Genomic DNA, 24,390 nt, shown 5'->3' with positions numbered 1-24,390 from the left:
TGGAGGATGGAAGTTAGCCAGCATAGCATTGGAATAATCACATTTGGAGGTGATAAATGCATGCATGAGGGTTTCAGTGGCAGATGAGCTGAGGTCGGGATAGAGGTGCGTAATATTATGGAGTTTGAAATAGGTGATCATATTGATTTTTTTGATGAGGTAACAGAGAGGGTTGATGAGGGCAATGTGGTTGATGCGGGGTACATGGACTTCCAAAAGGCATTTGATAAAGTGCCACATAATAGGCTTGCCAGCAAAGTTGAAGCCCATGGAATAAAAAGGACAGTGGCAGCATGGATACAAAATTGGCTCAGTGACAGGAAACAGAGAGTAGTGGTGAACAGTTGATTTTCGGACTGGAGGAAGGTATACAGTGCTGTTCCCCAGGGGTCGGTACTAGGACCATTGCTTTTCTTGATATATATTAATGACTTGGACTTGGGTGTACAGGGCACAATTTCACAATTTGCAGATGACACACAATTTGGAAGTATAGTGAACAGTGAGGAGGATAGTGATCGATTTCAAGAGGACATAGACAGACTAGAGGAATAGGCAGACACGTGGCAGATGAAATTTAAAGCAGAAAAGTGCGAAGTGATACATTTTGGTAGGAAGAATGAGGAGAGGCAATATTAACTAAAATGTACAATTCTAAAGGGGGTGCATGAACAGAGAGACCTGGGGGTATATGTTCATAAATCATTGAAGGTGGCAGAGTAGGTTGAGAAAGCGGTTAAAAAAGCTTAAGGGATCCTGGGCTTCATAAATGGAGGCAAGGAGGTTTCACTCATGCGCGAAACTGTGAATGGGCCATGCAGCCCCTTAAAGGGGATGTGCCACCCAAAAAATAAATAAGAGGAAACATTGGCAGCAATATGTTCAAGTATTTTGGAGAGGAAAGTGAGGTTGGAGTTGGGATGGTGGTTTGCAAATGCAGAGGATTCAAGGCAGACACGTTTTTATTACTATCATCTCTTTCGATCCCTCCACATTCTACATGCTGTCAGACTGCTTTTCCGATATCCAGTCTTGGATGAGCCACAGTTTCCGACAATTAAACACTGGGAAGACCAAGGTCCCTACCACGAACTCTGTTCCCTTGCCACCAATTCCATCCCCTTCCTGGCCATTGTCTCAGGTTCCATGGGTGAAAAGTGCTTTGGGATATCCTGGGACACTGAAACACAGAGAGAAATGAGTTTTGCATGTGAAAATAAAGAGCATCATGGCAAAGCTCAATGCACTAAAACATCGTAAAGAGGGGTACAGTAGCATCGTGGTTATGTTACTGGACTAGTAATCTAGAGGCACTAATAATCTGGAGACATGAGTTCAAATCCCACCATGGCAGCTGGGTAATTTAAATTCAGTTAATTAAATAAATAGAAACATAGAAATTTACAGCACAGAAGGAGGCCATTCCGGCCCATCGTGTCCGCGCTGGCCGACAAAGAGCCACACAGCCCTTGGTCAGTAGCCCTAAAGGTTACATATAAACCAATAAACAATGACGGAAAGACAAAGAGCACCCAGCCCAACCAATCCACTCCACACAACTGCGACACCCCTTATACATGCTACACTCCACCCCAACTGGAGCCATGTGATCCCCTGGGAGAGGCAAAAAACAGATAAAAACCCAGGCCAATTTTGGGAGAAAAAAATCTGGGAAAATTCCTCTCTGACCCATCCAGGCGATCGAAGCTAGTCGAGGAGATCACCCTGGCTGTATTCTATTCCCTGCAGTACTTACCATTATGTCTGCTCTGTCCAACAAAAGGTCATCCAGTCTAATCCCAATTAGCAGCTCTAGGTCCATAACCCTGCAGGTTACTGCACTTTAAGTGCCCATCCAACCATCTCTTAAAAGTGGTGAGGGTTTCTGCATCCAGCACTCTTCCAGGCAGCGAGTTCCAGATCCCCACAATCCTCTGCGTAAAGAAGCCCCTCCTCAAATCCCCTCATAATAGACCCCTCCACCAATGGAAATAGACCCTTACTATCCACTATGTTCAGGCTCCACTATGTTCAGGCCCCTCAATATTTTGTACACCTCAATGAGGTCTCCTTGCAACCTCCTCTGTTCAAATGAGAACAAACCCAGCCTATCCAATCTGTCCTCATAACTAAGATTCTCCATTCCTGGCAGCATCCTAGTAAATCTCCTCTGCACCCTCTCGAGTGCAATCACATCTTTCCTATAATACGGCGACCAGAACTGCATGCAATACTCCAGCTGTGGCCTCACCAAAATATTATACAATTTAAGCATAACCGCCCTGCTCTTATATTCTATGCCTCGGCCAATAAAGGCAAGCATTCCGTATGCCTTCTTAACCACCTTATCCACCTGGCCTGCTCCTTTCAGGGATCTGTGGACTAGCACTCCAAGGTCCCTTTGTTCATCTACACTATTAAGTGGCCTACCGCTTACTGTGTATACCCTTTCCTTATTAGCCCTCCCAAAGTGCATCACCTCACACTTCTCTGAATTAAATTCCATTTGCAACTGCTCTGCCCACCTGACCAGTAGATTGATATCCTCCTGCAGGCCATGACTTTCCTCTTTATCAACCACACAGCCAATTTTAGCGTTGTCTGCAAACTTCTTAATCATACTCCCGATATTCAAATCTAAATTGTTGATATACACCACAAAAAGCAAGGGTCCCAGTACTGAGCCCTGCAGAACCCCACTGGAAACATCCTTCTAGTCACAAAATCATCCATCAAACATTACACTTTGCTTCCTACCTCCAAGCCAATTTTGGATCCAGCTTGACACTTTGCCCTGTATCCCGTGGGCTTTAATCTTCATGACCAGTCTACCATGTAGGATCTCATCAAAAGCTTTGCTAAAGTCCATATATACTACATCGTACGCACTATCCTCATCGACCCTCTTGGTTATCTCCTCAAAAAATTCAATCAGGTTAGTCAGACACGATCTTCCCTTAACAAATCTGTGCTGACTATCCCTACTTAATCCTTGCCTTTCCAAATGCAGATTTATCCTGTCTTTCAGGATTTTTTCCAATAATTTTCCCATCACTGAGGTTAGACTGACAGGCCTGTAATTACTCGGCCTATCCCTTTCTCCCTTCTTAAACAAGGATACTACATTAACAGTTCTCCAATCCTCCGGCACCATGCCCAGATCCAAAGAGTACTGGAAAATGATGGTCAAAGCCTCTGCTGTTTCCTCTTTTACTTCGCTCAACAGCCTGGGATGCATTTCATCCGGCCTGGGGACTTATCTACTTTCAAAGCTGCTAAACCCCTTAATACTGCCTCTCTCACTATATTTATTTCATCCAGAATATCAAACTCCTCCTGAATAGCTGTATCTGCATTGCCCCTTTCCTTTATGAAAACAGATGCAAAGTATTCGTTACGAACCCTCCCAACATCTTCCGCCTCCACACAAAGATTACCCTCACAGTCTCGAATAGGCCCTACCCTTTCTTTAGTTACCCTCTTACTCTTAATATATTTATAGAACATCCTAAGGTATTCCTTAATTTTACTGGCCAAGAATTTCTCGTGCTCTTTCTTAGCATTCCTAATATCCTTTTTAATTTTACCTCTTAACTTTCTATATTCCTCGAAAGATTCAACAGTATTTAGCCGCTGATATATGACATAAGCCTCCCTTTTTTTCTTAATCCTCCCCTGTAAGTCCCTAGATATCCAGGGGGCTCTAGAATTATTTTTCCCAGCTTTTTTCTTTAAGGGCACATGTTTGGCCTGAGCCTTCTGGATCTCCTCCTTAAATGCCTCCCACTGTTCCGACACTGATTTACCCACAAGTAGCTGTTTCCAGTCCACCATGGCCAAATCACTCCTTAACTTAGCAAAATTAGCTTTTCCCCAATTCAGAACTTTTATGCCAGGTCTATCCTTGTCCTTATCCATAACTAACTTGAATCTGACTGAATTATGGTCACTGATACCCAAGTGCTCTCCCACTAATACCCCTTCATCCTGCCCAGCTTCATTCTCCAAAATTAAATCCAAGACCGCCCCCTCTCGTGTTGGGCTTGCTACATACTGACTAAAAAAGTTCTCTTGAATGCACTTCAAGAATTCCACACCCTCTATACCCTTCACATTAAATTTGTCCCAATCAATATTTGGATAGTTACAATCCGCTACTATTACTACCTGATTGGTTTTTAGACTTCACAGCAATTTGCCGACATATTTGCTCCTCTATCTCCCTCCCACTATTTGGGGGTCTATAATACACGCCCAGCAGTGTGATCGGCCATTTTTTATTTTTCAATCCGACATATGGCCTCATTTGATGATTCCTCTAACATATCATCCCTCCTTACCGCTGTAATACTTTCTTTAATCAGTACCTCAACCGCCGCCCCCCCCAGATCTTTTTACCCTCCTCTCTAGCTTGTCTAAAAATCCTGTAGCCAGGAATATTGATCGACCAAACCTGCCATGTTTCTGTAACAGCTATAATGTCATACTCCCAAGAGCTCTTAGCTCATCCACCTTATTCGCTATACTCCTTGCATTAAAATATATACCATTCAGCACAGGAAGACCTCTTTGCTTACTGCATACTAAACCCTGTTTCCTCTATCTTACAGATTCGCTTTCTAGATTCTTGCTATCCAATTTCAGCTTTACTTCCTTCCCTTTTGAATTCGTTCTCAGGTTCCCAACCCCTGCCAAGCTGGTTTAAACTCCCCAACAGCACTAGCAAAACTCCCCGCGAGGATATTGGTCTCAGCGCTGTTGAGGTGCAACTCGTCCAGTTTGTACAGGTCCCATCTCCCCCAGAAGTGGTCCCAATGCCTCAAAAATTTAAAGCCCTCCCTCCTACACCAACTACGCCACGTGTTCATCCTTTCTATCCTATTCTTATACTCATTAGCACATGGCACCGCTAGTAACTCGGAGATTACTACCTTTGAGGTCCTACCCTTTAATTTTCTTCCTAGCTTCCTGAATTCTACCTGTAGGACCTCATCCCTTATTTTACCTATGTCGCTGGTCCCGTTATGGACCATGAGCTCTAGCTGTTTACCCTCCCCTCCCCAGGATGCCCTGCGTCCGCTCTGTGACGTCCTTGACCCTGGCACCAGGGAGGTACAAATCAATTCAGGAGTCACGTCTACGGCCGCAGAAATGTCTGTCTGTTCCCCTAACTATAGAATCTCCCATCACTAGGGCTCTTCATCCCTCCCCCTGTGCAGCTGAGCCGCCCGTGGTGCCTTGGAATTGGCTCTGGCTTCACTCCCCAGAGGCACCATTGTCCTTACCGATACTCAGAAGTGAATATTGGTTTGAAAGCGAGATGGACTCAAGGGGGGACTCCTGCGCAACCTGCCTAGCACACTTACTATGTCTGGTGGTCACCCACTTTCCCTCTACCTGCATGCCTTTAAGCTGCGGGGTGACCTCCTGAAACGTGCTATCCACATAGTTCTCAGCCTCGCGGTTGCACCTTATTGACTCCACCGCTGCTCCAGCTCCGAAACGTGCAGCTCGAGCAGTTGAAGCTGGAGACAGCTCCTGCACACATGGTTGTCTAGGCTGTGCGAAGCATCCAGGACTTCCACATGCCACAGGATGTGCACTCCACGGGACTGAGCTGCACTGCCATCCCTCTAGTTAGCCTTATCTAGTTTAAAATCTACTTTAATAAAAGAAAGAGAGAAAAGAGAGTTACTTACCAACTCACCGCACCGACCTCCGAGGCCTCCGAACTCCCGGACTCCAAACTCCCGACTCGCCGACCTCAGGGCCTTATCGACTCGCCGAACTCCCAACTCGCCGACCCCCTGACTCACCGACCTCCCAACTCGCCGACCTCAGGGCCTTACCAACTCGTCGACCTCAGGGCCTTACCAACTCGCCAACTACCCGACTCGCCAACCTCAGGGCCTTATCAACTCGCCGAACTCCCAACTCGCCAACCCCCTGACTCACCGATCTCCCGACTCGCCGACCTCAGGGTCTTACCAACTCACCGACCTCAGGGCCTTACCGACTCGCCGACCTCCCGACTCACCAACCTCCCGACTCGCCGACCTCCCGACTCACCAACCTCCCGACTCGCCGACCTCCCGACTCACCAACCTCCCGACTCGCCGACCTCCCGACTCACCAACCTCCCAACTCACCGACCTCAGGGCCTTATCGACTCGCCAACCTCAGGGCCTTATCGGCTCGCCGACCTCCCAACTCGCCGACCTCAGGGCCTTACCAACTCGCCAACCTCAGGGCCTTATCGACTCGCCGACCTCCCAACTCGCCGACCCCCTGACTCACCGACCTCCCAACTCGCCGACCTCAGGGTCTTACCAACTCGCCGACCTCAGGGCCTTACCGACTCGCCGACCTCCCGACTCACCGACCTCCCGACTCGCCGACCTCAGGGCCTTATCGACTCGCCGACCTCCCAACTCGCCGACCCCCTGATTCACCGACCTCCCAACTCGCCAACCCCCTGACTCACCGACCTCCCAACTCGCCGACCCCCTGACTCACCGACCTCCCGACTCGCCGACCTCAGGGCCTTGCCGACTCGCCAACCTCAGGGCCTTATCAACTCGCCGACCTCCCAACTCGCCGACCCCCTGACTCACCGACCTCCCAACTCGCCGACCCCCTGACTCACCGACCTCCCGACTCGCCGACCTCAGGGCCTTGCCGACTCGCCAACCTCAGGGCCTTATCAACTTGCCGACCTCCCAACTCGCCGACCCCCTGACTCACCGACCTCCCAACTCGCCGACCTCAGGGCCTTACCAACTCGCCGACCTCAGGGCCTTACCAACTCGCCGACCTCAGGGCCTTACCAACTCGCCAACCACCCGACTCGCCGACCTCAGGGCCTTACCAACTCGCCGACCTCAGGGCCTTACCAACTCGCCGACCTCAGGGCCTTACCAACTCGCCAACCACCCGACTCGCCGACCTCAGGGCCTTGCCGACTCGCCAACCTCCAGACTCACCGACCTCAGGGCCTTACTGACTCGCCGACCTCCCGACTCAACAACCTCCCGACTCGCCGACCTCAGGGCCTTGCCGACTCGCCAACCTCCCAACTCACCGACCTCAGGGCCTTATCGACTCGCCGACCTCCCAACTCGCCGACCCCCTGACTCACCGACCTCCCAACTCGCCGACACCCTGACTCACCGACCTCCCGACTCACCGACCTCAGGGCCTTGCCGACTCACCAACCTCCCGACTCGCCGACCTCAGGGCCTTGCCGACTCGCCAACCTCCCAACTCACCGACCTCAGGGCCTTATCGACTCGCCGACCTCCCAACTCGCCGACCCCCTGACTCACCGACCTCCCAACTCGCCGACACCCTGACTCACCGACCTCCCGACTCACCGACCTCAGGGCCTTGCCGACTCACCGACCTCCCAACTCGCCGACCTCCCGACTCACCAACCTCCAGACTCACCGACCTCAGGGCCTTATCGACTCGCCGACCTCCGACTCACCAACCTCCCGACTCGCCGACCTCAGGGCCTTATCGACTCGCCGACCTCCCAACTCGCCGACCCCCTGACTCACCGACCTCCCGACTCGCCGACCCCCTGACTCACCGACCTCCCGACTCGCCGACCCCCTGACTCACCGACCTCCCGACTCGCCGACCCCCTGACTCACCGACCTCCCGACTCGCCGACCCCCTGACTCACCGACCTCCCGACTCGCCGACCCCCTGACTCACCGACCTCCCGACTCGCCGACCCCCTGACTCACCGACCTCCCGACTCGCCGACCTCAGGGCCTTAGCGACTCGCCGACCTCCCGACTCACCAACCTGCCGACTCGCCGACCTCAGGGCCTTATCGACTCGCCGACCTCCCAACTCGCCGACCCCCTGACTCACCGACCTCCCAACTCGCCGACCCCTGACTCACCAACCTCCCGACTCGCCGACCTCAGGGCCTTACCAACTCGCTAACTACCCGACTCGCCAACCTCAGGGCCTTACTGACTCGCCGACTTCCCGTCTCACCAACCTCCTGACTCGCCGACCTCAGGGTCTTACCGACTCGCCGACCCCCTGACTCACCGACCGCCCGACTCACCAAACTCCTGACTCGCCGACCTCAGGGCCTTACTAACTCGCCGACCTCAGGGCCTTACCAACTCGCCAACCACCCGACTTGCCGAAATCAGGGCCTTACTAACTCGCCGACCTCAGGGCCTTACCAACTCGCCAACCACCAGACTCGCCGACCTCAGGGCCTTACCAACTCGCCAACCACCCGACTTGCCGACCTCAGGGCCTTACCAACTCGCCAACCACCCGACTTGCCGAAATCAGGGCCTTACTAACTCGCCGACCTCAGGGCCTTACCAACTCGCCAACCACCAGACTCGCCGACCTCAGGGCCTTACCAACTCGCCAACCACCCGACTTGCCGACCTCAGGGCCTTGCCGACTCGCCAACCTCCAGACTCACCGACCTCAGGGCCTTACCGACTCGCCGACCTCCCGACTCACCAACATCCTGACTCGCCGACCTCAGGGCCTTGCCGACTCGACAACCTCCCGACTCACTGACCTCAGGGCCTTGCCGACTCGGCAACCTCCCGACTAACCGACCTCAGGGCCTTAGCGACTCGCCGACCTCCCGACTCGCCGACCTCAGGGCCTTGCCGACTCGACAACCTCCCGACTCACTGACCTCAGGGCCTTGCCGACTCGGCAACCTCCCGACTCACTGACCTCAGGGCCTTGCCGACTCGGCAACCTCCCGACTCACTGACCTCAGGGCCTCACCAACTCGTCGACCTCCCGACTTGCCGACCTCAGGGCCTTACCAACTCGTCGAACTCCCGACTCGCCGACCTCAGGGCCTTACCAACTCGTCGTTCTCCCGACTCGCCGACCTCAGGGCCTTAATGACTCGCCGACCCCCCGACTCACCAACCTCCCGACTCGCCGACCTCAGGGCCTTATCGACTCGCCGACCTCCCAACTCGCCGACCCCCTGACTCACCGACCTCCCAACTCGCCGGCCTCAGGGCCTTACCAACTCGTCGACCTCCCGACTCGCCGACCTCAGGGCCTTAATGACTCACCGACCTCCCGACTCACCAACCTCCCGACTCACCGACCTCAGGGCCTCACCAACTCGTCGACCTCCCGACTTGCCGACCTCAGGGCCTTACCGACTCGCCAACCTCCCAACTCACCAGCCTCAGGGCCTTAACAACTCGTCGACCTCCCGACTCACCGACCTCAGGGCCTTACCAACTCGTCGACCTCCCGACTCACCAACCTCCCGACTCGTCGACCTCAGGACCTTATCGACTCGCCGACCTCCCAACTCGCCGACCCCCTGACTCACCGACCCCCCGACTCACCAACCTCCTGACTCGCCGACCTCAGGGTCTTATCGACTCACCGATCTCCCATCTCGCCGACCTCAGGGCCTTACTAACTCGCCGACCTCAGGGCCTTACCAACTCGCCAACCACCAGACTCGCCGACCTCAGGGCCTTACCAACTCGCCAACCACCCGACTTGCCGACCTCAGGGCCTTGCCGACTCGCCGACCTCCCGACTCACCAACCTCCCGACTCGCCGACCTCAGGGCCTTGCCGACTCGGCAACCTCCCGACTCACCGACCTCAGGGCCTTGCCGACTCGGCAACCTCCCGACTCACCGACCTCAGGGCCTTAGCGACTCGCCAACCACCCGACTCGCCGACCTCAGGGCCTTACCGACTCGCCGACCTCCCGACTCGCCGACCTCAGGGTCTTATCGACTCACCGACCTCCCATCTCGCCGACCTCAGGGCCTTACTAACTCGCCGACCTCAGGGCCTTACCAACTCGCCAACCACCAGACTCGCCGACCTCAGGGCCTTACCAACTCGTCAACCACCCGACTTGCCGACCTCAGGGCCTTGCCGACTCGCCGACCTCCCGACTCACCAACCTCCCGACTTGCCGACCTCAGGGCCTTGCCGACTCGGCAACCTCCCGACTCACCGACCTCAGGGCCTTGCCGACTCGGCAACCTCCCGACTCACCGACCTCAGGGCCTTAGCGACTCGCCAATCTCCCGACTACCGACCTCAGGGCCTTACCGACTCGCCAATTTCCTGACTCGCCGACCTCAGGGCCTTACCAACTCGCCGACCTCCCAACTCGCCGGCCTCAGGGCCTTAACGACTTGTCGACCTCCCGACTCACCGACCTCAGGGCCTCACCAACTCGCCGACCTCCCAACTCGCCAGCCTCAGGGCCTTACTGACTCGTCGACCTCCCGACTCACCAACCTCCCGACTCACCGACCTCAGGGCCTTGCCGACTCGGCAACCTCCCGACTCACCGACCTCAGGGCCTTAGCGACTCGCCAATCTCCCGACTCACCGACCTCAGGGCCTTACCGACTCGCCAATTTCCTGACTCGCCGACCTCAGGGCCTTACCAACTCGTCGACCTCCCGACTCGCCGACCTCAGGGCCTTGCCGACTCGCCAACCTCCCGACTTGCCGACCTCAGGGCCTTAACGACTCGTCGACCTCCCGACTCACCGACCTCAGGGCCTTACCGACTCGTCGACCTCCCGACCCGCCGACCTCAGGGCCTTACCAACTCGTCGACCTCCCGACTCACCGACCTCAGGGCCTTACCGACTCGCCAATCTCCCGACTCACCGACCTCAGGGCCTTACCGATTCGCCTATCTCCCGACTCACCGACCTCAGGGCCTTACCGACTCGCCAATCTCCCGACTCACCGACCTCAGGGCCTTACCGACTCGCCAATCTCCCGACTCACCGACCTCAGGGCCTTACCGACTCGCCAATCTCCCGACTCACCGACCTCAGGGCCTTACCGACTCGCCAATCTCCTGACTCGCCGACCTCAGGGCCTTACCAACTCGTCGACCTCCCGACTCACCAACCTCCCGACTAGCCGACCTCAGGGCCTTATCGACTCGCCGACCTCCCAACTCGCCGACCCCCTGACTTACCGACCCCCCGACTCACCAACCTCCTGACTCGCCGACCTCAGGGTCTTATCGACTCACCGACCTCCCAACTCGCCGACCTCAGGGCCTTACTAACTCGCCGACCTCAGGGCCTTACCAACTCGCCAACCACCAGACTCGCCGACCTCAGGGCCTTACCGACTCGCCGACCTCCCGACTCGCCGACCTCAGGGCCTTACCGACTCGCCGACCTCCCAACTCGCCGGCCTCAGGGCCTTAGCGACTCGCCGACCTCCCAACTCGCCGACCTCAGGGCCTTACCGACTCGCCAATCTCCTGACTCGCCGACCTCAGGGCCTTACCAACTCGTCGACCTCCCGACTCACTAACCTCCCGACTAGCCGACCTCAGGGCCTTATCGACTCGCCGACCTCCCAACTCGCCGACCTCCCAACTCGCCGACCCCCCAACTCACCAACCTCCTGACTCGCCGACCTCAGGGCCTTATCGACTCGCCGACCTCCCAACTCGCCGACCTCAGGGCCTTACTAACTCGCCGACCTCAGGGCCTTACCAACTCGCCAACCACCCGACTTGCCGACCTCAGGGCCTTGCCGACTCGCCGACCTCCCGACTCACCAACCTCCCGACTCGCCGACCTCAGGGCCTTGCCGACTCGGCAACCTCCCGACTCACCGACCTCAGGGCCTTGCCGACTCGGCAACCTCCCGACTCACCGACCTCAGGGCCTTAGCGACTCGCCAACCACCCGACTCGCCGACCTCAGGGCCTTACCGACTCGCCGACCTCCCGACTCGCCGACCTCAGGGCCTTACCAACTCGCCAACCACCAGACTCGCCGACCTCAGGGCCTTACCAACTCGCCAACCACCCGACTTGCCGACCTCAGGGCCTTGCCGACTCGCCGACCTCCCGACTCACCAACCTCCCGACTTGCCGACCTCAGGGCCTTGCCGACTCGGCAACCTCCCGACTCACCGACCTCAGGGCCTTGCCGACTCGGCAACCTCCCGACTCACCGACCTCAGGGCCTTAGCGACTCGCCGACCTCCCGACTCGCCGACCTCAGGGCCTTACCGACTCGCCGACCTCCCGACTCGCCGACCTCAGGGCCTTACCGACTCGCCGACCTCCCAACTCGCCGGCCTCAGGGCCTTACCAACTCGCCGACCTCCCAACTCGCCGGCCTCAGGGCCTTAACGACTTGTCGACCTCCCGACTCACCGACCTCAGGGCCTCACCAACTCGCCGACCTCCCAACTCGCCAGCCTCAGGGCCTTACTGACTCGTCGACCTCCCGACTCACCAACCTCCCGACTCACCGACCTCAGGGCCTCACCAACTCGTCGACCTCCCGACTCGCCGACCTCAGGGCCTTGCCGACTCGCCAACCTCCCGACTTGCTGACCTCAGGGCCTTAACGACTCGTCGACCTCCCGACCCGCCGACCTCAGGGCCTTACCAACTCGTCGACCTCCCGACTCACCGACCTCAGGGCCTTACCGACTCGCCAATCTCCCGACTCACCGACCTCAGGGCCTTACCGATTCGCCAATCTCCCGACTCACCGACCTCAGGGCCTTACCGACTCGCCAATTTCCTGACTCGCCGACCTCAGGGCCTTACCAACTCGTCGACCTCCCGACTCACCAACCTCCCGACTAGCCGACCTCAGGGCCTTATCGACTCGCCGACCTCCCAACTCGCCGACCCCCTGACTCACCGACCTCCCAACTCGCCGACCTCAGGGCCTTACCAACTCGCCAACCACCAGACTCGCCGACCTCAGGGCCTTATCGACTCGCCGACCTCCCAACTCGCCGACCCCCTGACTCGCCGACCTCCCGACTCACCAACCTCCCGACTCGCCGACCTCAGGGCCTTATCGACTCGCCGACCTCCCAACTCGCCGACCCCCTGACTTACCGACCCCCCGACTCACCAACCTCCTGACTCGCCGACCTCAGGGTCTTATCGACTCACCGACCTCCCAACTCGCCGACCTCAGGGCCTTACTAACTCGCCGACCTCAGGGCCTTACCAACTCGCCAACCACCAGACTCGCCGACCTCAAGGCCTTACCAACTCGCCAACCACCCGACTTGCCGACCTCAGGGCCTTGCCGACTCGCCGACCTCCCGACTCACCAACCTCCCGACTCGCCGACCTCAGGGCCTTGCCGACTCGGCAACCTCCCGACTCACCGACCTCAGGGCCTTGCCGGCTCGGCAACCTCCCGACTCACCGACCTCAGGGCCTTAGCGACTCGCCGACCTCCCGACTCGCCGACCTCAGGGCCTTACCGACTCGCCGACCTCCCGACTCGCCGACCTTAGGGCCTTACCGACTCGCCGACCTCCCAACTCGCCGGCCTCAGGGCCTTAGCGACTCGCCGACCTCCCGACTCGCCGACCTCAGGGCCTTACCGACTCGCCGACCTCCCAACTCGCCGACCTCAGGGCCTTACCGACTCGCCGACCTCCCAACTCGCCGACCTCAGGGCCTTACCGACTCGCCGACCTCCCAACTCGCCGACCTCAGGGCCTTACCTACTCGCCGACCTCCCAACTCGCCGACCTCAGGGCCTTACCAACTCGCCGACCTCCCAACTCGCCGGCCTCAGGGCCTTACCGACTCGCCGACCTCCCGACTCACCAACCTCTCGACTCACCGACCTCAGGGCCTCACCAACTCATCGACCTCCCGACTCGCCGACCTCAGGGCCTTGCCGACTCGCCAACCTCCCGACTTGCCGACCTCAGGGCCTTAACGACTCGTCGACCTCCCGACTCACCGACCTCAGGGCCTTACCGACTCGTCGACCTCCCGACCCGCCGACCTCAGGGCCTTACCAACTCGTCGACCTCCCGACTCACCGACCTCAGGGCCTTACCGACTCGCCAATCTCCCGACTCACCGACCTCAGGGCCTTACCGATTCGCCAATCTCCCGACTCACCGACCTCAGGGCCTTACCGACTCGCCAATCTCCCGACTCACCGACCTCAGGGCCTTACCGACTCGCCAATCTCCCGACTCGCCGACCTCAGGGCCTTACCGACTCGCCAATCTCCCGACTCACCGACCTCAGGGCCTTACCGACTCGCCGACCTCCCAATTCACCGACCCCGCCGACTCACCGACCTCCTGACTCGCCGACCTCAGGGCCTTAACAACTCATCGACCTCCCGACTCACCGACCTCAAGACTTACCGACTCACCGACTTCCCGACTCGCCCATCTCAGGGCCTTATCGACTCGCCAACCTCCTGACTCGCCAACCTCAGGGCCTTACCGACTCGTCGACCTCCCGACTCATTAGAATTGAAATCCTCACCGACCTTCAGGCCTCCTGCTCCTCAAACCTCCCGACCTCTCGACGTCTCGGCACTCACAATCTCTCGGAACTCCCGGAACTCACGACCGCTCGGAACTCCCGGAACTCACGACCGCTCGGAACTCACAACCTCCCGGAACAGGCAGAGGGACAAATGACAGTCTTCTATCAAATCTGGAATAAAAAGTTAGTATTTGTAATGGTGACCATGAAACTACTGGATTGTCGTAAAGACCCAACTGGTTCACTAATGTCCTTTAGGAAAGGAAGCCTGCCATTTTACCTGGTCTGGCCTACATGTGACTCCAGACCCACGGCAATGTAGTTGACTCTGAACTGCCCTCTAAAATGCCCGAGCAAGCCATTCAGTTGTACCAAACTGCTACGATTAAGTCAGCACTGTGGAAGTACCTTCACCACAAGGACTGCAGTGGTTCCTTCTCAATTAGCGATGGGCAATAAATGCCAGCCTTACCAGTGATGCCCACATCCCATGAATGAATTATTAAAAAATGGTGGTAAACTGCTCGCCCAGTATTTGTGCCTGTGATTTGTCTCTCCAAAAAAGAAAGTATGACAAGAAACTAATGGCACAGAAGCTGGCAAATAAAGTAAAGAATTCCAGATATCATTCCAACATCTGTGACTGTGGCCTTTGGTACAGCTTTCCCCCCTCCCCCACATGCTTCACCTTTCCTTCATGCCACCATTAGTGATTTAAGGGCTTCCAGCTGCCTCAGCCATACTCTGGAATTCCATTCCTTAATTCTTCCACCTTTCTACTCTTGCCACTTTTTAAAGCGTTCCAAACCCAGCTTTTCAGTCAAGCTTGTTCCCAGCACTCCACTCAGCTTAGCATCCATTCCTTTATCTATTTTTCTCTCTCCCATCTGTAGAGCAGGTCAGAATTTAATTTATATTAAAGTTGCTAATAAAATGGAAGTTGTTTATGTTGTTGTTGAACATCACGGTGAGAAATTGCAACATAATGGCAAATTACTATGTGTCGCCAAAAGAATCTTAAGGACCCCGGCAAATCATGGTTAATGCCTTCAGAAAATAAAGGATCATACTCGTATTGTTAGACCTATTAAAGGTGCAAGCCCACCCAAACATGTTGCATTGCTCTTATTATAAAGTTACTTTTCAACTTTCATATTGAAAAAAAATGAATTTGCTTTGATAGTGTCTCATTGTTTCTCTCTGAAATGTACCAATATAGTATATATATAATTAATTATTTTTGAAGTGCAGTCACTATTGTTATATAGTATTGGAGGAGGGATGAATGTTGCTCAGGACATCAAGAGAATTATTACTCTTTAAATATGCAATATGATCTTTTACTTCCATCATAAAACACCACTCATAGGTGGTCCCTATGACTTGCTTCCACGCCAAAAAGGGATGAGTTCACAGGTGTTTCAATGAAGGACCTAATATTCCAGGCCCAAAACTACATGTTGAATCTATATTAACGACTTGGAAGAGGGGACTGAGTGTAACGTAGACGATACAAAGATGGGAGGAAGGGCAACGTATGAGGAGGACATAAAGAGGCTGCAGGAGGACATAGGCAGGTTAAGTGAGTGGGCAAGAATTTGGCAGATGGAGTATAACGTTGGAAAGTGTGAGGTCATGCACTTCCACAGAAAAAAAATCAAAGAGCAAGTTATTATTTAAATGGAGAAAGATTGCAAAGTGCTGCAGTACAGCGGGACCTGGGGGTACTTGTGCATAAAACACAAAAGGATAGTATGCAGGTACAGCAAGTGATCAGGAAGGCCAATGGAATCTTGGCCTTTATTACAAAGAGGATGGAGTATAAAAGCAGGGAAGTCTTGTTACAGCTGTACAGGGTATTGGTGAGGCCGCACCTGGAATACTGCGTGCAGTTTTGGTTTCCATATTTACGAAAGGATATACTTGCTGTGGAGGCATTTCAGAAAAGGTTAACTAGGTTGATCCCGGGGATGAGGGGGTTGACTTATGAGGAAAGGTTGAGTAGGTTGGGCCTCTACTCATTGGAATTCAGAAGAATGAGAGGTGATCTTATAGAAACGTATAAGATTATGAGCGGGCTTGACAAGGTGGATGCATAGAGCATGTTTCCACTGGTGGGGGAGATTAGAACTAGAGGGCATGATCTTAGATTAAGGGGCCGCCATTTAGAACTGAGATGAGGAGAAATTTCTTCTCTCAAGGGGTTGTGAATCTGTGGAATTCGCTGCCTCAGTGGGCTGTAGAAGCAGGGACATTAAATAAATTTAAGACAGAAATAGACAGTTTCTTAAATGATGAGGGTTCAGTGCTTGGACCCCAGCTATTTACAATATACATTAATGATTTACACAAAGAAATTGAATGTAATATCTCCAAATTTGCAGATGACACTAAGCTGGGTGGTAATGTGAGCTGTGAGGAGGATGCTAAGAGGCTGCAGTGTGACTTGGACAGGTTAGGAAAGTGGGCAAATGCATGGCAGATGCAGTATAATGTAGATAAATGTGAGGTTATCCACTTTGGTGGCAAAAACAGGAAGGCAGGATGGTGACAGATTAGGAAAAGGGGAGGTGCAGTGAGACCTGGGTGTCATGGTACATCAGTCATTGAAAGTTGGCATGCAGGTACAGCAGGCGGTGAAGAAGGCAAATGGCATGTTGGCCTTCATAGGGAGAGGATTTGAGTATAGAAGCAGGGAGGTCTTACTGCAGTTGGACAGGGCCTTGGTGAGGCCACACCTTGAATATTGTGTACAGTTTTGGTCTCCTAATCTGAGGAAGGACATTCTTGGTATTGAGGGAGTGCAGCGAAGGTTCACCAGACTGATTCCCGGGATGGCAGGACTGACATATGAAGAAAGACTGGATCAACTAGGCTTATATTCACTGGAATTTAGACGAATGAGAGGGGATCTCGTAGAAACATCTAAAATTTTGACGGGATTGGACAGATTAGATGCAGGAAGAATGTTCCCGATGTTGGAGAAGTCCAGAACCTGGAGTTACAGTCTAAGGGTAAGGGATAATCCATTTCGGACCAAGATGAGGAGAAACTTCTTCACTCAGAGAATTGTGAACCTGTAGAATTCTCTACCACAGAAAGTTGTTGAGGCCAGTTCGTTAAATATATTCAAAAGGGAGTTAGTTGTGGCCGTTACAGCTAAAGGGATCAAGGGGTATGGAGAGGAAGCAGGAATGGAGTAGGAAAGTTGCAAAAATGATCAGCCATGATTATATTGAATGGTGGTGCAGGCTCGAAGGGCCGAATGACCTACTCCTGCACCTATTTTCTATGTTTCTATGTTTCTATGTTATGGGGAGTGGGCATGGAAACATAGAAACATAAAAACATAGAAAATAGGTGCAGGAGTAGGCCATTCGGCCCTTCGCGCCTGCACCACCATTCAATAAGATCATGGCTGATCAATCAGCTCAGTACCCCTTTCCTGCTTTGTCTCCATACCACTTGATCCCTTTAGCCGTAAGGGCGATATCTAACTCCCTCTTGAATATATCCAATGAATTGGCCTCAACAACTCTGTGCGGTAGGTAATTCCACAGGTTATCAATTCTCTGAGTGAAGAAGTTTCTCCTCATCTCAGTCCTAAATGGCTTAGCCCTTATCCTTAGACTGTGTCCCCTGGTTCTGGACTTCCCCAACATCGGGAACATTTTTCCTGCATCTAACCTTTCCAGTCCCGTCAGAATTTTATATGTTTCTATGAGATCCCCTCTCATCCTTCTAAACTCCAGTGAATACAGCCTCAGTCGATCCAGTCTCTCCTCATATGTCAGTCCTGCCATCCCGAGAATCAGTCTGGTGAACCTTCGTTGCACTCCCTCAATAGCAAGAATGTCCTTCCTCAGATTAGGAGACCAAAACTGAACACAATACTCCAGGTGTGGCCTCACCAAGGCCCTGTACAACTGCAGTAATACCTCCCTGCTACTATACTCAAATCCCCTAGCTATGAAGGCCAACATACCATTTTCCTTCTTCACCGCCTGCTGTACCTGCATGCCAACTTTCAATGACTGATGTACCATGACACCCAGGTCTCGTTGCACCTCCCCTTTTCCTAATCTGCCGCCATTCAGATAATATTCTGCCTTCATGTTTTTGCCACCAAAGTGGATAACTTCACATTTATCCACATTATACTGCATCTGCCATTCATTTGCCCACTCACCTAACCTGTCCAAGTCACCCTGCAGCCTGTTAGCGTCCTCCTCACAGCTCACACCACCACCCAGTTTAGTGTCATCTGCAAACTTGGAGATATTACACTCAATCCTTCATCTAAATCATTAATGTATATTGTGAATAGCTGATGTCTCGGCACTGAGTCCTGCGGCACCCCTCTAGTCACTGCCTGCCATTCTGAAAAGGATTTGTTTATCCCGACTCTCTGCTTCCTGTTTGCCAACCAGTTCTCTATCCACGTCAGTACATTACCCGCAATATCATGTGCTGTAATTTTGCACACCAATCTCTTGTGTGGGACCTTGTCAAAAGCCTTTTGAAAGTCCAAATACACCACATCCACTGGTTCTCCCTTGTCCACTCTATTAGTTACATCCTCAAAAAATTCCAGAAGATTTGTCAAGCATGATTTCCCTTTCATAAATCCATGCTGACTTGGATTGATCCTGTCACTGCTTTCCAAATGTGCTGCTATTTCATCTTTAATAATTGATTCCAACATTTTCCCCACTGCTGGTGTCAGGCTAACCGGTCTATAATTACCCATTTTCTCTCTCACTCCTTTTTTAAAAAGTGGTGTTACATTAGCTACCCTCCAGTCCATAGGAACTGATCCAGAGTCGATAGGCTGTTGGAAAATGATCACCAATGCATCCACTATTTCTAGTGTCACTTTCTTAAGTACTCTGGGATGCAGACTATCAGGCCCAGGGGGTTTATCGGCCTTCAATCCCATCAATTTCCCTAACACAATTTCCCGCCTAAAAAGGATATCCCTCAGTTCCTCCTTCTCACTAGACCCTCGGTCCCCTAGTACTTCCGGAAGGTTATTTGTGTCTTCTTTCGTGAAGACAGAACCAAAGTATTTGTTCAACTGGTCCGCCATTTCTTTGTTCCCCATTATAAATTCACCTGAATCTGACCACAAGGGACCTGAGTGGAGCTGAGTCCATGATCAGATCAGCCATGATCTTATTGAATGGCGGAGCAGGCTTGAGCGGTCTTATGGCCTACTCCTGCTCCTATTTCTTATGTTCTTATGTTCTTATGAAAGACACCTGTGCGTGGATTTTTAGAACGTGTGGTGGCCATTGCACACCAGGCACCACACGGGCTCGACAGAGCTAGATTTTGGTCCAGTACTATAGCAGATTGTGCCTTGGTTTCCTATCTCACGTGAAGGTCAGTACCTTCAACAAGGCAGCATTCCTTCAGTACTGTACTGAAGTGTCAGTCTAGATTATGAGCTCAAGCCCTAGAATGAACTCACAATCCTCTGACTCAGAGGTAAGAGTGTAACCAATTGATTTTGCCAAACTTTAAAGTTCCCAAAAATACACAAAGCTGATCGTGTGTGATTATTTAAGGTCACTACCATTGGAGTTTGGGAAACTGTGTGTGTTTGCAGCACTTGAAGGACTGCAGCAGCTATTTAAAGGGTTGCGTATTGCTAGCAGGCCAGAAAGTTGTTCTGCAGAAAATAATACTGAAATGGCTGGAGAATGTTACAAAACACCTCCTTTCATAAATGCTATGTTGTAAGTGCAAGTGTAGGAAAGGAAGATTAGTGTACATGAGTCTCCATAATACCCACCCCATAGAAATGTGCAACAGCTTGGGCAGACTAGTGTCTAACACCCAAATGACAAGAGCGCAGATGAGGGAAAAAGTTATAGCCTCAGGAAGATGCCGACATAAGGCTAGACATCTTTCTGTCTACCAAATAAATGGGCAAACTATGCATGCCATAAGGAGTTTCTTTTTTAATTTTACGCCATGACTGAGATTGCTTGCTAAGCCCTCAGAAAACAGCTGTCAAAGCTTCACATCTGTGTCCATCGTGCAACAGGATACACTTTGTTACTGCCACTTCAACCTGGAACTATTGTCACATTTGTATTTGGAAAGGTTAGCTCACAAATCAAATTTACCACATTCTCACCTGCATGATGTTTGTTTACTCAGACACAAGTTGGGATGCAGAATGGACACTAGGATTTCACCCAATGAGCTCTTCAAATTTCCAGCTTCTTTGCTTGCAGGATAAGGCAGACTATAACAGATGGGAACAAGCCTGAACAGGAGGGCTGTGTAATTTGCAAATATATAGTTTCTTTAAGAGCAGGCCATGCTGGAAATCCTGGAGCCGAGAACAGCAAGAGGATGCACTGAAGTGTTCCCTGATGCTGAGAACTAGTACCCTCCTTTTTCAGCTAGTCTTTCTTCACTCACTCATTCACTCACTCGCACACATGTACTGTAGCAAATTACCATCACACACACCATCTGCAATAAAGCTTCCAGTGACAGATCTTGCACACAGTATGAAGTTCTCCCATGAATGCTCACACTGCTGATACACAGGTCTTGAGCTCCTGTCTTGTTCGCCTTCAACATGATGAGAATTGGATGAAGAAAGCAGTTTTGCAAGCTTCGCTGCTTTCATTATTAGCACAGATCAACGGACATGCTGAGGCAGTGCCCTGCAACAGGGGAATGGTTAGAGCAGATGCAGGCTGCTGTCTCTCAAAGTAAACTGACATCCAGACCATCCAATACCTCTGCTCAAATGATAGCTCTTCTTAAAAACAAAGGACATTGAGGATTTTGACCGAGAAAGACCAGGTGCTTCTACAGATTCATTCATAAATCTTTCATTTCAAGGCTAAAGAAATAAATGCCATTTGCAATGTAGCAGCAGCATTTATGGAAAGTGTCTTTCTATGCTCAAACAATAATAATAATGGAACTTGAATTTCAATGGCACTACTCATATATTGAAAGATATCTCAAAGTGGAAAAATAATCGACGCTCCAAGTGGGAGGGGGAAAAGGCGAACTGAGAGGGTTTGTGGGGAATGAGGTCATGCCATAGTCAAAGAGAAGGGTTTTCAGGAGGTTTTAGAAAGTAGGAAGTGGCTGGCAAGCTGGAGAGAGCTAGCCCTGGCGTTTCAGAGGACAGGATTGTAGTGATTGAATGGTGGAATAGAGGAAGTGGGGATAAGGAGTAAACTAGTGTCATGGAAGCAAAGGATACATGCAAGCATAGAAAACTGGTCATGTGGTGCAAGGCCATGGAGAAATTTGAAGACAAAGATTGGCGGGGGTGTGGGGGGGGGGGGGTGGTAATTTTGATTGAGTGATTGTGTAAAATGGGTGCTGTAATGTATTTGCTCCATGGATTCTTTGCTTAATAATTCATAGCTACACATTGCTATTAAGAACTAGTTGGTTTATTAACAGAGACTAAACAATCACACTACACATTACCAATTCATTCATTAGACTCACAACTGCATACCTCATCGTGGATGACCTAGACCCAACTTACTGGGATTTCGTTGAGTCTTGTGAACATCATGTGACTGGCTAAGCCACTCATAATGCAAGAGCTCTACAACCATTTTAAAAGTAACGACAATACAAGTGCCCCCTTATTAAAGGGGCACTAAAACTGACAAATTAAACAAATTCAACTTTTTGAAAGTATGGTCAAATTAAAATTTGGTTGCTGGGGGTGATGATGCACTCCAATCCCTCCAATGCCCACCTCTCGCAGAAGGCTGCGAGCGTATCGGTCGACACCGCGTGCTCCATCTCCAGGGACACCCTGGCGCGAACGTAACCATGGAAGAGAGGCAGGCAGTCGGGCTGAATGACCCTCTCGACCACCCTTGGCCTGGATCTGTTAATGGCCACCATGGCCAGGCCCAGGAACAGTCCTAAGAGGAGGCCCTCTGACCTACTCGCTCCCCTCTGCACCGGATGCCCAAAGATCTGGAGCGTGGAACTGAAGTGCAGCCAAAAATTGAGGAGCAGCCCCTTCAAATAATGAAAGAGGGGCTGCAATCTCATGCACTGAACATAAACATGGAACACGGACTCTTCCAGACTGCAGGCACGAGAGCTCTACAAACCTGTGAGCATTACAGGTGCTTCTGCTTCAGACGCCCATTTCCCACTATCATTGGTCAATGGAAATTAAAATCGGGAGAAATGTAAAACAGTCTGCCAATTTGCTGTCACCCATTTTACACTATCGACCAAAGTCAAAACTACCCCCAAGATTCCTGAATTTGGACGTTAATTCATACTTTATTCTGTGCAAAAAAGCATTTAAACTGAGTTCAAGCAGATAGTTTTCTTCTTCTTTCAATGAAAGAGCTCTGTTTCAATCACCAACTCCCTCGTAGTTCTTTTCCTCACAGAAACATTAAAATATGATCCATATAACCTGAGAGAAAGAATGTTGTAACAGTTGTTCTCGCATTCATAATTTTCAGCCTTTCTCTGTGTAGCAAAAACAAATAGATTTCTTTCATATATCGTCACTTTTGCTATTTGTGTTCTTGGCTCCAATATTACTGTCTGTTATTGGTTTAGCTTGGTGCTTCTCTTGTGACTGTGAAACACTCTGAGTCTCCTTCGAGATCTGGACAATTGTTGAGACTGAGTTTACCTTGCCACATGCTTTGCCCATGGACTTTGGGAGTTGTTTCCCTTATAACTTCAAAAAGATCATTGGTCGAAAGCAAACTCAACCAGTATTGCGATGATCATGTCAGTGAACTGGGCCTTTTGATTTCACTGCTGAGACATAATTATTACAGTTTGGCATGCTTCGCAACTGGCCTCAATAACCTTTTCTATTATTTCTATTAGTTAAGTGCCTGCAAAGCCACTTGAGAAGTGAGACATGGCATTATTTACAGGTGTGTTGTGTTTCTGGCACTAACCTCAGTGGAAAAGTCTTTCACAAAATCATTCAGAAGAAAAGGTTGAGATACCATTTTACTTCACTGCCATATAATTCTACAATTGGGACATTAATACCTTTTCTTTCCAAAAAGCAAAAAAATATACTGTGAAGAATTTCCAAGCTCCTTGAGCAGTGTATATAGCACCACCTAGTGGCTTTCTCTTTCTTGAATGACAATGAGCTGCTGCTTTATATTTGCTCTGTCATGTCTCTTTTCCAGTGGCTCAACATACAACTTACTTAATTATAAAATGCTATTGTCAACCCAGTATATGATTGCAACAAAGTATTCTGATTCTTGAGTTCTACCTCACTTATATTTCTATTACAGGTTCACAATGCAATAAACTTCCATTATATTAACTTAATGTAATTATATTTATGTCTGTTATCCTTCAGAAGCTGTACCTTCGCCTATGCTTCTCTGTTCAGGAACAGCAGCAGTTACTGACATTGAATGTAAAATATTAAAGCTTCAATGAAGACAGTCAAATTTATTATGTCTCTCATCTCTGGTATGAACCTATTCAATCTACTTCATACTTTTCCAATGACTCCAACATCTTTTATATAATGGGATGCCTGAACTGTACATATTCCAACCATGACTAACCAATTTATTGTATCAATTGACCACCACTTCCTTACTTTAATAGTTAAAATCCAAAAATACATTTCAGAATCTCAATTGCCTTTTTATGACTTTTTCCTCCTTCAGTCCTAATTTTGAATACCTTTGTATCTACACACCTAAACCACCTTATTTCTCCACTTGACTGAAATGTTTATTTAGGATATATTTTCATTGGTTGTTCTTTTTCCCAAAATGTACCCTTTTCTCCTGCACTTCTATTTGGCTTGCTCGCTACTCCTTCACCTTTGCTGTCCCTGTCTATACCTTCCTCTCTTCATATTCCCTAGTCTGCTCCGTGCTCACCTTTCCTCTTTCATTTTCATATCCTCAAGCTCTCCTCCCTCACTTTTTTCTTTCCTCTCCTGTTGTTTTTCTTTTTCTTTTTCCTCACCCTCATCTCCTATACTCTTTTCCTCACCTAATCCTATTTTGTTTCTTGTTCTTGCTCCACTTCTCCTTCAATAGTCTTTTTCTCAAACTCTTGCTT

The sequence above is a fragment of the Pristiophorus japonicus genome, chromosome 3 (genome assembly GCF_044704955.1).
Source record: "Pristiophorus japonicus isolate sPriJap1 chromosome 3, sPriJap1.hap1, whole genome shotgun sequence".
In the NCBI taxonomy this organism is placed as follows: domain Eukaryota; kingdom Metazoa; phylum Chordata; class Chondrichthyes; family Pristiophoridae; genus Pristiophorus; species Pristiophorus japonicus.
The sequence above is the reverse complement of the archived record's forward strand: the minus strand, read 5'-3'. Positions refer to the sequence as shown.